Below are 13,271 nucleotides of genomic sequence, written 5' to 3' on the forward strand. Positions count from 1 at the left end.
CTTGGGGCTCCCCCAGTTGAGATTTAAGAAGCAATATTATCCGTTGATAAAACTGCAACATTAAAACAGTAAATTTTTAATAAGGAGTAATTAGGTTTTCATCCTTATTTTTACTACTCTATTGATTAAAACCTTATTACTTTTCAATTTTTGATCAAGGTCCTTTGTATTAATAATATCATTAATTATTTCAATAATAAAATATTTTTTATTTCTAAATATATTCATTTAATATTAAAAATATTACAATTAGTATATTTATATTTATGGCTAAATTTTTTATCATATATTTTTATTTTTAGTTTGTACCCATTTTTAATTTGCAACCCTTTTTTAATTTGTACCAATTTTCCTTTCAGTTTTAATTTGTACCCATATATTAATTTCTTTTTGTGCCCATATTTTTTAAAGTTTTATTTGTATTGTACCCATATTTTTTTATTTATTTGTACCCATTTTTATTTTTGCTAAATGTACCCATTTTGAAGAATGTACCCATGTTTTGATACAATAATTTTTTGGTTATTTTTTATGAATGTACCCATGTTTACACACACACACACACACAATAGTATATTTATATTTTAATATTTTTAATCCCACAAATTATGGTTTTTTATTTAAAATCTCATTACTATAAACAACTATAAATTTTAATTTTTAATTTAAAAAATATAGTAACATACATAGAAATAAATTATCAATTAATTTCAGGGACTTGGATCAAAAATTGAAAACCAACAAGGTTTCAGTCAAAGACTATTCATAACTAGGGACCGCATCCAAAGTCTCCCTTTTAATAATTCCACTTCTTGGGCTCGTTCTCTTTGTCTACACTTTTATTCTATTTTTGCTTTTTAAAAAAAATCAGTGCAATAAAATGTATCATAGCGTTTTAGTAGTGCTATTCATATATTCATTTTAATTCCTCACACATTTTTTTTAATTTTTGGTCGTCAAATCGAATGAATTGAAGAACATAAATAGTAAAAACTTAACAAGAGTATGTGAGAAATAAAAATAAATGTGTGAATAACACTTTTAATAGTGTTTACATGACCACAATGGTTTGAAATTCTTGTTTTTCTTTGGGCAGATAGATATTTGGCACATATTTGGGTCAACGTTTCTAAAAGATAAATAAATATGAGGAAATTGTGAGATCTGATATGTTGCTAGAAATGCCATGTGAAAGCTTCCATATGGCACATGTATATATTATTGTCAGTTTTTCTCTTACTTTTCAAATTGTTTTTTCCATATTTGTTAATTACAATCTAAAAACTAATTATTATTATAAAGTTGTTTAAGCAAAAGAAATCCAAAAGGTTAAAGTAAATTAAAAAGGGTAATAATGAAGGTCCTAATAAGAAAGTTGGTGGCCGGTAGAGGAAAAAGATTCGTGCAGGCAGAAGGTTTAGTGGCAAATAAACAAAAGCAAAACAAACAGAATATTGCACGTTCATTGCATGTTCATTGGCAGGCTACCTATGATACTAGCTTATATTTATTTTCAAATGCATGTTTTTTTAGATGATGAGTTTCATCGTAAAATTAATGACATATAAGGAGTAGTTTTTATTTTCATTGATATGAGGCTCTTTTATCTTTACATTCTTACATGTGGCAGATTTTTAAACTAAATACGTGAACAACAAGAATTAGGTGACATGAAGCACTTAGGGCTTAGCTATTGGGCTTACACGTGGGTCAACCTACTTTGATACCATGAAGGAGATGAGATTCCACCATAAAACAAATTCGCAATATAAAAAGTAGTCTAACCTTTTATAAACTCTTACAAGATTTTTCTTTCACCGTTGCAAGACTCTATACCTTTACATTCAAACAACACCATGTGAAAATTCAATCAAGTGGTTTCTGCAGCCTTTGCAGGTGATTACAACCAAAGAGTGTAAAAGAAAAAGAAAAAGAAAAAAAGGACCGAGGAGCAAAGATTATTAATTATTTGAATTTCATTTCGTGCAAGAAGTAATAATGCATGTTTCCTTTTAACATACCGGACCATCCTCGTACGATGTTCCTTTGCTGCACAAATAGGCCACCTTCCTCATACGTTGTTCCTTTGCTGCACACACAGGCTACCTCATACTCATCATACCATGATTTGAACTCTCAGCTTTTTTTCTTACGAAAACTAATGGAAAGAGTTTGAAAACTTTAAGTTTTAACAATAAAGACAAAATAAAGGGTAAAGTAAATAGTACCCTGTTTGACTTTTTAGTGTAAAAATATAGTTTTTCGTTAAAATGAACAGTACCGTAGACTTTTCGTTAAAACTCCCTTTCTTCTTTCTCTTTTCCTTTTTCTCAGAATAGGGATCATTTGGCTGACTTTACCTTTCACTAATATCCCACTCATCCATTTGATGGATTGAAATTTTCTTTTGGTAAATTTGAAATATAAAGTAATTTATTTATTTATTATATATAAACACGATATTATTACATAAGTCTCTAATTTAGACATAAAAATAAAATATTTGAACACGAGACGTAGTGGTTTGAAAAATTTGAAACTCTTCAAAATTAAGGTTAAAAAAGTCATGTAATGAAGGGCTTGGGACAGTAAATTTTTTAATGTTATTACCTAACATGCCCCGTAAACCCTAAACCCTAATTGGAAGGTACGAGGCACATTACTAAACTCTATTGAGATCGCAGCCAAATTACCCTAAGCATCCATCCAATTGCACCGTAGCTACAAGGTCTGTGACCACAGTGGATCAGATTTGGGGGCGGTGAGTAATTAAAATTTAAAACAGTGGTTAGAACAGCCAACCCAGAAGTGCACATGGGATTAGTAACATACTAACATACAACCATTTCCAATTTGCTTACAAGTCAAGCTTTCAAGTATATTTCAAAAGGAACAAATAACATTAAATAATGTACTTAAATTGTTACTCAATTATTCCACTTCTTCTGCATGATAAAATAGAAATACCAGTACCATGTCACTTTTGTTGGTGCATTGCTCCAATCAGTTCACTAAAATTAGATATACTTCTTGTCAAAAATTATGATAAGGGTTAATGGGCTGCCCCTATGAGATTCAAGCAAATTTGTAAAAGTTTAAACATACTCCTTTCACTCTTTTTGACTATCAATGCCGTGCCATCAAGCAACTCTGCAAGTCTAAATAAGCCAATATTCAAGATATAAAGCTAGGGGGACTTGTTGAGGCTAAGGACATATTACAACAACACTTCTTTTTATTAATTTTTTTAAATGCTCCCTCTTTTGTTATGACAACCGATTTACATGAAACGTGTTCACTGTCACCGTGACATTTGAAACTAAGAATACAAATGCTATATATTATATTTGTTGAATTTGTCAGGTCGACGGGCCGAGGGCCCACTCCAACAACACCGATACTGTCCTCACTTTACCACCTGCCCAATTCTCAGGTGTGGGATTTTATCACAAAAGGCCTTGGTGTTAGTTAGAGTGCGGTAATTCTATTTAAATGGGTCTTTCTTCTTCCCTCTGTCCGATGTGGGACAAATTGTGTTTCAACAATATTATTGAATCAGGAGGTTTGTAGTGGTAAACTCATTCTATGTAAATTTTTTTAAAGTGAAAGTAATGCATGAAGATTTGAAATTAGAATATTAAGACTAGAAAAAAACAAAACAAACAAAAATAGGAGTCCCTACCAAATGGGCCAATGGTCATGATGTTGAAATCATGGAGTAAATGAGAGGCAAATGTAAGGAAAGACTTACCAATTTTGAGTAGGGAATTATGTTAAGATCATTAAAGGACCACATCATGCACCCACCTGCTCTTATTTCCAAAAAAAAAAAATCAGTTTAGGTATGGTGGCACAGATTGACTAAAAATATAGGCTATGTGTTCACCTAACATTGCAACACCTTTTTGTCTGTCATTTTTGTCTGTCATTTTGCTATTTCCGCAATTTAATTGGCAGAAATCAACATACATTGACCTTGTATTAGCATTTCTTTTCTCTTCTCTTTTCTTTAGTTAATGTGTTTCGATAGTTGGTTATACTAGACAATTTGATTTCACAACTATGTAAGTCAAGCTCAATACAAAACTCAAACAACTACGTAAATCTCTACAATTTTTTTTCATGTTAACATCAGTTGGAACATAAACTCAAACAACTACATATATCTAGATACTATACACTTCTAGTTATTGTTAAACTTCAATATTGGGTCAATAATTTTTACTACGTACGTCAATGTGTAAATTAACAATCAACAAGTCCGATCTATTTGTATTGTGATGTGGCTTGTTGTTCGTCTTGCTCTCTATATCACATCTTTTGTGTTTTGCTCCACGCTTTGGGCTAATACTATATTGTTTGTACCATACTTGACCAATCCTGAAACTACCGAGCACCGGCCAACGCTATACTGTCAAGGACCCAGAAGAGTTCCCCTCCGACCAGGAGGCCAATCACTACTCGACACGTGTCAAGATTAGAAGCCAATCAGAGCGCAGCACGTGTCAACATCAAGAACCAATCATAACATGACACATGTCAATGTGACAAAGCTACAAGTTTTTCTATAAATAGGGGTCATCCCCCCACAATATTGCCTAATGCCATTTGTGTTAAATCATTCACAAGAACTCACTAAATTGAGAGCTTGATCCTTTGTACTTGTGTAAGCCCTTCACTACTAATAAGAACTCCTCTACTCCGTGGACGTAGCCAATCTGGGTGAACCACGTACATCCTGTGTTTGCTTCTCTGTCTCTATTCATTTACGTACTTATCCTCACTAGTGACCGAAGCAACCAAGCGAAGGTCATAAAACCTGACACTTTCTGTTGTACCAAAGTCCTCGCTGATTTTGTGCATCAACATTTGGCGCCGTCTGTGGGAAACGACACTTATTCCTACTCTCTTCAGCTGTGTCAAGCTGGTTTCTATCATTCGTACACTTTCTTTTGACCAGGCATCCCTCTCCAACATGGGAAGCGAATGAAGCCACAGCACACAGAATGACACCCCCCTTGCACATAGTGCGAAACAACGAAAGAAGGAAGGAAAACGAGTTCTTCTTCAAGCTAAAGTCGATGAGTTGGAAGCTCAGAACAACAAGATAGCAATGAGGAATGAGGTCCTCCAGGAGCAATATGAGAAGCTCTTCGAGACACTCCACGAAGCTAGGCAAGCTCAGACACGCGAGCTTGTTGCCCCCGTGGAAGTCAACCATCAACTGGGTGCCCTCCAACATGGAGGGTCACATGCATTCGACATAGATATCCCTGATAGGGAACAGATTACCCCTCGACTTGATAATCAACATGAGGCTTCTCTTAACCCAGTTGCTTCGACCCGAACCATGAGAAGTGGAGGGAGACACCTCTTTGCTGAAGGGGCAGAAGGATCGAAAGCCGTCTTTCGCGATTGTCGGGATTTCCTGAAGCAACGTCGAGAGAATTCCATCCATATAAGCTCAAAGATTAATGACCCAAGGATTTCTGAGAGACTCGGTCCCCTGCCACGGCCCAAGCCGGCCACCAATTTGGGGAATGGGCAACAAGTCCTAGAGAGACATGAGGGTACAGGGGACTCAGAGGTGTTCCGACAGACATACCCTGGAAGCCAGTACAGCGAGTCCAGGGAAAAATCACATGCCCTTGATCAAACCTTCCTAATTCCAAGAGGAGATGGAGATTTACGAAAGAAAGCTCCAGTGACACATAACTCCACTCAGGACCCCCTTGTCCTACAACTTCTTGAGGAAGTAAACAAGTTGAAGGCTGAACGTCAGGCTGAAATACCTGACTGGAACCAACCCAGGCCTGGCCCTCTTACAAGGAGGATCCTCAACACCCCCCTTCAAGCAAAGACAAAGCAGAAGCTTGGCTTGCAACTTTATACTGGAAAAGAGGACCCGATTGAGCACCTTAACCTCTTTGAGTCCACCATGGCATACCGGATGCACACCGACGAAGAGCGATGTCTTCTCTTCCCCTCCACCCTCTCTGGCGGAGCTCTAAATTGGTATTGTCGTCTTACACCTGAGACGGTAGACTCATTTGAGGAATTGAGGAAACTATTTGTTTCCCAACACATTTTCCAAACCGATCGCTTGCACTCTGCAGATGACCTGTACACTATCCGCCAGAAGCCAGACGAGTCATTACGTATGTATGCTGGCCGCTTCAGCCATGAATACTCCCGGTATGCCGAGGCAGACGACAAGACTGCCCTCAAAGCCTTCACGGCAGGCCTACGTGATTGTTTCTTTAAATACATGATCAATGCCAATACTTGGAAGACTTACTCTGAGGTGATGGCGCAGGCTTATAACCATGCCTCCGCCGAGGCAAAGACATATCAGGAGAAACCCCCTACAACCATCCTTTATCAACAAGTGGGAGGTGGAAGCCAGACTCACCTAAATGAGAAGACCTCGACTTTCCAAACAGCAGTGGCACCTCCCCATGCCTTGCATAATGCTTCACCGAATCAACAGACATATCAATTTCAAGGCAAGAAGAATGATTTCCATCCTCACCACTCTCCTTTCAGTAAAAAGAGTAAGGGACACTATCCCGATAACCAAGGGTATTGCCACAATAACGCTCGCCCCCAGGCAGTCAATGCAGTGGGTCAAACCCGCGTCAAGATACCCCCTACCCCAAGGTATGAGACATACACGCCCTTGAATGCCACATGCGCGGCCATTTACCCCAGCATAGCTCACCTGATACCAAAGCCAAAGCCGAGGCACCCAGATTACACGCCCCCGAATAACGCGGGCATGTTTTGTTGCTACCATGAGCATAACGGCCATGATAGCGAGAAATGTATCATCCTCCGTGATCGTATTGAAGCTTTGGCACGAGAAGGAAAAATTGATCAATTCCTCCTTCACCCTCAAAGGGATAACCGTAACCAACGCCAGGTGAATGTCATATATTCCATAAGCGGCGGCACACCCATATCTGAATCTTCCAATAGGGCCATGAAAAACAGTGAACGAATTCTGAGGCCTGGTCACCAAGTGTTTCACGTGGAAGACATCAGGGGAGGGAAGTATCAAAAGCCTAACTGGGATCCGATATGTTTCTACCCTGAGGAAGAAAGAGGCATCATCTACCCTCATAACGACCCATTGATCGTGGAGGCTCACATAGCCAACTTTGATGTTCGACGAATCCTCGTAGACACAGGGGCTTCGGTCAATATCATGTTTGCCGAAGCTTTCAGGGCACTCAGTGTAGCTGAACACTTGCTCAATCGCTCGATTTCTCCTCTGATAAGCTTCTCCGGTGATATCGTGCAACCTTTAGGGAGCATACATTTACCCTTTACTATTGGTACAGGCCCTTACACGGCTACCATTACCACTAACTTCCTAGTGGTTGACTGCCCAACGGCATACAATGTCATCTTTGGGCGCACAGGCATCAATGATCTCAAGGCTATGGTATCCACGCATATGCTGTTGATGAAATTTCCAACCCCCCATGGCAACGGCTACATCAGAGGAGATCAGCTTAGTGCACGATCATGTTACAACACTTCAGTTAAGCAACAACACTTGCCCGGACCCAAGGAAACCCTGTCTGTACATGACCAAGTCACAAAGACCAGCCTAGATGAAGCGAACTTGGATCTTCCTGATAGCAACAATCAACCCGATGATCCTCGAGATGACTCTTTCACCCAGCAAGCCCAACCTGCTGAAGAGTTGGAGAAGGTACCTATCTCAAGAGATTATCCAGATCGCATGGTGAAGATTGGCACCACATTGTCACCACCCCTTCGGTTAGCATTGATATCTTTTTTGAAAGAGAACACTGAAGTCTTCGCCTGGTCATACGAGGACATGCCAGGCATCTCTCCCGATGTCATCTGTCATCGTTTAAGTATTGACCCCAAGATCAAGCCGGTGAGACAGAAGCGAAGATCTTATGACGCTGAACGATACGAGGCAATGAAAGCAGAAGTTGAAAAACTCAAAGGCATAGGCTTTGTCCGCGAAGTCAATTACCCGACATGGGTAGCAAATGTGGTCCTTGTTAAGAAAAATCCGACCAAAGAAAGTCTTTTGCTTCAAAAGGTCTTGTGGAGAATGTGTGTTGACTACACCGACCTAAACAAAGGGTGTCCGAAAGATAGCTTCCCTCTTCCTCTTATTGACAGACTTATAGACTCTACGGCCGGGTGTGAACTCCTGAGCTTCATGGATGCTTACTCAGGATACAACCAAATCCTCATGAACCCTTCGGATCAAGAACACACAGCCTTCACTACCGACAGAGGACTATACTGCTATAAAGTCATGCCTTTCGGCCTAAAGAATGCAGGAGCGACTTATCAGAGACTAGTCAACTCAATGTTCGCCGAGCAGATTGGGAAGAACATGGAAGTTTACGTTGATGATATGCTAGTCAAAAGCAAACATGTTGACCAACACATCACCGACCTATCTGAAACTTTCACCATTCTAAAGAGGTATCGAATGAGGTTGAACCCCAACAAATGTGCCTTCGGCGTGGGCTCTGGCAAATTCTTAGGCTTCATGATTAGCCAACGAGGCATTGAAGCTAACCCTGAAAAGATCAAAGCAATCCTCGACATGAAAGAGCCAATAACTTCAAAAGACATCCAAAGCCTTACTGGCAAGGTGGCAGCCTTAACCAGATTCATCTCTAAGGCCACAGACAGATGTGCTCCTTTCTTCAAAGCACTCAAGGGAAATAAGAAGTACATTACATGGACGGAGGAATGTGCCAAGGCATTCAGGAACCTCAAAGAGTACATGAGTAAAGCCCCTCTGCTCTCAAAACCAGAAGTTGGTGACACTCTCATCATCTATCTATCGGTTTCGGCTTCAGCAGTCAGTTCTGTTCTTATTCGAATGGACAGTGGTGTCGAACGGCCCGTCTACTACGCTAGCAAGGCCCTACAAGATGCGGAGACACGATACTCCAACATTGAGAAATTAGCTCTAGCATTGGTCATGTCTGCTCGGAAACTTCGCCCTTATTTCCAAGCACACGCCATCATCGTGCTTACCAATCACCCTCTTCGACAGATACTCCAGAGTCCTGACACGTCTGGGCGAATGATCAAATGGGCGATAGCATTGGGTGAGTTTGACATCTCCTACCAACCAAAGCCAGCTGAGAAGGGCCAAGCAGTGGCAGACTTCATTGCCGACTTCACATATCCGGTTGACATTGCTTCTACACCTGAAGCAGTGGCTTCATTACCCCCGGAAGCTCAGAAGGTAGAATCAACGACCTCAGCATGGAGTCTGTATGTTGATGGCTCATCCAACCAACAGGGCTGTGGAGCGGGACTAGTCTTGACTACGCCCGACAAAGTAGCAATGGAGTATGCTCTTCGTTTCAAATTCAAGGCATCAAACAATGAGGCCGAGTATGAAGCCCTTCTAGCAGGATTACGTTTGGCCAAACACCTCGGGGTTAAACAAATTGATATTTTCAGTGACTCCCAATTAGTGGTCAACCAGGTTACCAACAACTTTGATGCTAAGGACAGCTCCATGGCAGCATATCTTGCGCAAACACAACTTTTGCTCAAGCACTTCCACTACCAGATCACCCAAGTTCCTCGAGCGGCAAACAGTCATGCAGACGCCCTGGCTCGCCTCGCCTCAGCTGTGGAAGACAAGATTGGAAGAAAAATTCATGTCGAACTGTTGGCAACACCAAGCACCATGGCCGCAGAAGTATGCAACTTACAACAGGGGGATAGTTGGATCACCCCGATCTATAATTTCCTTGCTCATGGCACCCTCCCAAATGATAAAGTCCAGGCTAAGCAAATTCGATACAAGTCTACCCGCTACCTGATCATCAATGATCAACTCTATAAGCGAGGTTTTAGCCTGCCATACTTAAGGTGTCTTACGCCTGCCGAGGCGGAAATCGTCCTTCGGGAAATACATGAGGGAGTCTGTGGAGATCATGCTGGATCTCGGTCCCTAGCACACAAGACTTTTCGCCAAGGATATTACTGGCCAACACTCCACCAGGATGCCATCAAAGTATCCCGCTCATGTGACAAATGTCAACGATATGCAACTATTCCTCATTCCCCTCCAGAGCCTCTTACTCCTATGATCAGCCCTTGGCCCTTCGCCCAGTGGAGACTTGATTTGATCGGCCCAATGCCGGCAGGGAAGGGCAAAGTCTGTTACGCAGTCGTTGCAGTGGACTACTTCACAAAGTGGGCCGAAGTAGAACCCTTGGCAACCATTACTGAGGCAAAGATAGAAGACTTCGTGTGGAAGAACATCCTTTGTAGATTCGGCATTCCCAATGCGATAGTCACTGACAATGAGCGACAGTTTGACAACAAGAAGTTCAGGTTGTTCTGCTCTAAGTTCAACATCAACTTATGCTTTGCCTCTCCAGCTCATCCCCAGTCTAATGGACAAGTTGAGGCCATCAACAAAATAATCAAGCGCACTTTGAAAACCAGCTTGGACAAAGCTAAAGGCTGTTGGCCAGAATTTGTACCCCAAGTTCTTTGGTCATATCGCACTTCATATCGGACTTCAACAGGAGAAACTCCATTCTCACTTGCCTTTGGCACAGAGGCGGTTGTCCCTGTTGAGCTCGAGCAAGCAACATTCCGAGTCCAGAACTACATTCAAAGTGAAAATGACAAACAACTCACCCTCAACTTGGATTTAGTCGAGGAACACAGAAACCAAGCTCACTTGAGGAATGTCGCCTACAAGCAGCGCATCTCCAACTATTATGACTCTAGGGTCAAGCCTCGTTCTTTCAAAATAGGAGACTGGGTCTTAAAGAAAAGATTACTCTGCGACAGAGTCCCGAGTGAAGGCACACTTAGTCCAAACTGGGATGGACCGTATGAAGTCATTGGCATCAGTCGCCCTGGCTCTTACACACTTAGAAGCTCCGATGGCAAGACCCTTGGCCATCCATGGAACGCTGATCACTTGAAGTACTACTACAAATAGACTCACGATGTACAAGTGTTGAGCTATAGCCGTTCGGCATCCTATGTAATGAAGGCCATTTGGCAATGAATTCAATAAAGAGGTAATTTAGCCAACTCAGCCCTCACTCTTTTACATTCATAGCAAGCGATGCCGGAACCCTTCTCAATCAGAAAGCAATCCGTCTTCCACAGTCATTACAAAACAAGCAAATGAAGAACGTGTCAAGTGCCAAAAAAAAAAAAAAAAACAGCTTCATCCAAAAAGCTTCACCCGAAAAGCTTCACCTCCAAAGCTTCACCCACAAAGCTTCACCTAAAAAGCTTCACCCAAAAAGCTTCACACGAAAAGCTTCACCTCCAAAGCTTCACCCACAAAGCTTCACCTAAAAAGCTTCACCCACAAAGCTTCACCCAAAAAAAAACTTCACCCAAAAAGCTTCACTTAAAAAAGCTTCACCTACAAAGCTTCACCTAAAAAATCTTCACCTAGAAAGCTCCCTCTACATACTTTCATCTACAAAGCTTCACCATCAAAGCTTCACCCAGAAAGCTTCATCTACAAAGCTTCACCATCAAAGCTTCACCTCGAAAGCTTCATCTACAAAGCTTCAACACCAAAGCTTCACCTACAAAGCTTCAACACAAAACCTTGCTCCAAATAAACAAATTTTGTTCACAAAACCCAAGATGCCCTTGAACTTGTACAAAAACACTTGGGTAAACATAAACATTTTTTGTTTTACACCCACAAGGGCCCAAAATTTTCCTTCTTATTTATTCACTTATATATGTTCCCAAACATATTATAATAGATCCAACAACAAGCCAAAGTCCCAAGTTTCATAATGGACAAAAGTACAAGCAATTCATCAATAATGAAGGTGCTACAAAAATTGGAATCTGCCCCAAAATAGAAATCCAACCCAAGAGACTTTTTCTCTCTCTCCCTCTTCCGCCTCCTTTCATCTATCAAATTTCTGCAACCTCTTCTCTTCTCCAATGGAGCTGAATTTTGGACACCCTATAGTTCTTGAGCATATGAACAACTTTCAAGAAGGAACCATTTCTGTTTGAGCGACGGAAATTAAAGTGTTGAAGCTCCAAACATGACAGTCGGATTCTTGCAGATTTCGAAGCTGCTGTGATGTTTCGAAGATCTGGAAATATTTAACCATTAGTTCATTCTGAATTTTTGATATGTTATGAAAGAGACGATGAGGAACAACTTCAATGAAGAAAGCATGCCGATCTGAACAATAGAAAATGGAGTTTCGAAGCTCACAACAAATCTGACGGGTTGACAGAAAAATAATAACCAGTCATTCATCATACCTGGATTTCTGGAGTTATACTGCTCCGAGGGATCTCAAATTTGGATATGTTGTAGTTCACGAGCTGAGGAACAACTTCAATGAAGAAAGCATACCGATCTGAACAAGAGAAAATGGAGTTTCGAAGCTCACAACAAATCTGACGGGTTGACAGAAAAATAATAACCAGTCATTCATCATACCTGGATTTCTGGAGTTATACTGCTCCGAGGGATCTCAAATTTGGATATGTTGTAGTTCACAAGCTGAGGAACAACTTCGATGAAGAAAGTATGTTGATCTGAACAAGAGAAAATGGAGTTTCGAAGCTCACAACAAGTCTGACAGATTAACAGAACATTGATGAACAGTTACTCATCATACTTGAATTTCTGAAGTTGTACTACTCCGATGGATCTCAAATTTGGATATGTTGTAGTTCACAAGATAAGGAAAAACTTTCATGAAGATGACTTTGCAATCTGAGCTATAGAGAAAGGTGTTATCTTGCATCCACTCAGGCTGATTAGTGGAAACGAAAAGCAATTCCACCAAAGAAAAGATGAAAAAGAGAGAAAAGCTACTAATTGCACTTGATCTTGTCTAGTCAATAGCATGCAGCATCAAACACACAAAAGTTGGAAATATTTTTAGATAAAGCATATACGAATGTGTGACATCGAAACAAGGATTCGTTACTTTGACAAATTAGTAACACGCGAGACACCTCATTCGGCAACTTTCTTCGCCTGAAGACTTGGGGGACTCCCACCATATGCTACTGCACCTTGATACTCGGCAGTCTCACAACCACTCAGTGACTTGGATTTTTCAAGTCTCCAACCGAGAAGTTTTCCTCACTCGGGAAATTAAGGGAACACTACCTCAAACTACATGCTTCACTCACAAAGCTTCAACAATACAGGTTTCAACAAAAGCAAAAATTCAAAGAACTTTATGAAGAAGGCTTTGGTGTATTTAACACAATATGTTGAA

At 40.6% G+C, this 13,271-nt stretch overlaps 1 long non-coding RNA gene across 1 annotated transcript; it reads right to left on the minus strand.

The window, feature by feature from the left end:
• Nucleotides 1-11,717: 11,717 nt before the first annotated feature.
• LOC126619107 (uncharacterized) lies at nucleotides 11,718-12,806 on the minus strand. Its single transcript, XR_007621967.1, has 3 exons — nucleotides 12,479-12,806; nucleotides 12,298-12,395; nucleotides 11,718-12,122 (listed from the first exon to the last, which is right to left on the minus strand). It is a non-coding gene; the product is annotated as an uncharacterized LOC126619107 (long non-coding RNA).
• Between the last annotated feature and the right edge of the window lie 465 nt (nucleotides 12,807-13,271).

This window comes from Malus sylvestris, chromosome 4, assembly GCF_916048215.2.
Source record: "Malus sylvestris chromosome 4, drMalSylv7.2, whole genome shotgun sequence".
Taxonomy (NCBI): domain Eukaryota; kingdom Viridiplantae; phylum Streptophyta; class Magnoliopsida; order Rosales; family Rosaceae; genus Malus; species Malus sylvestris.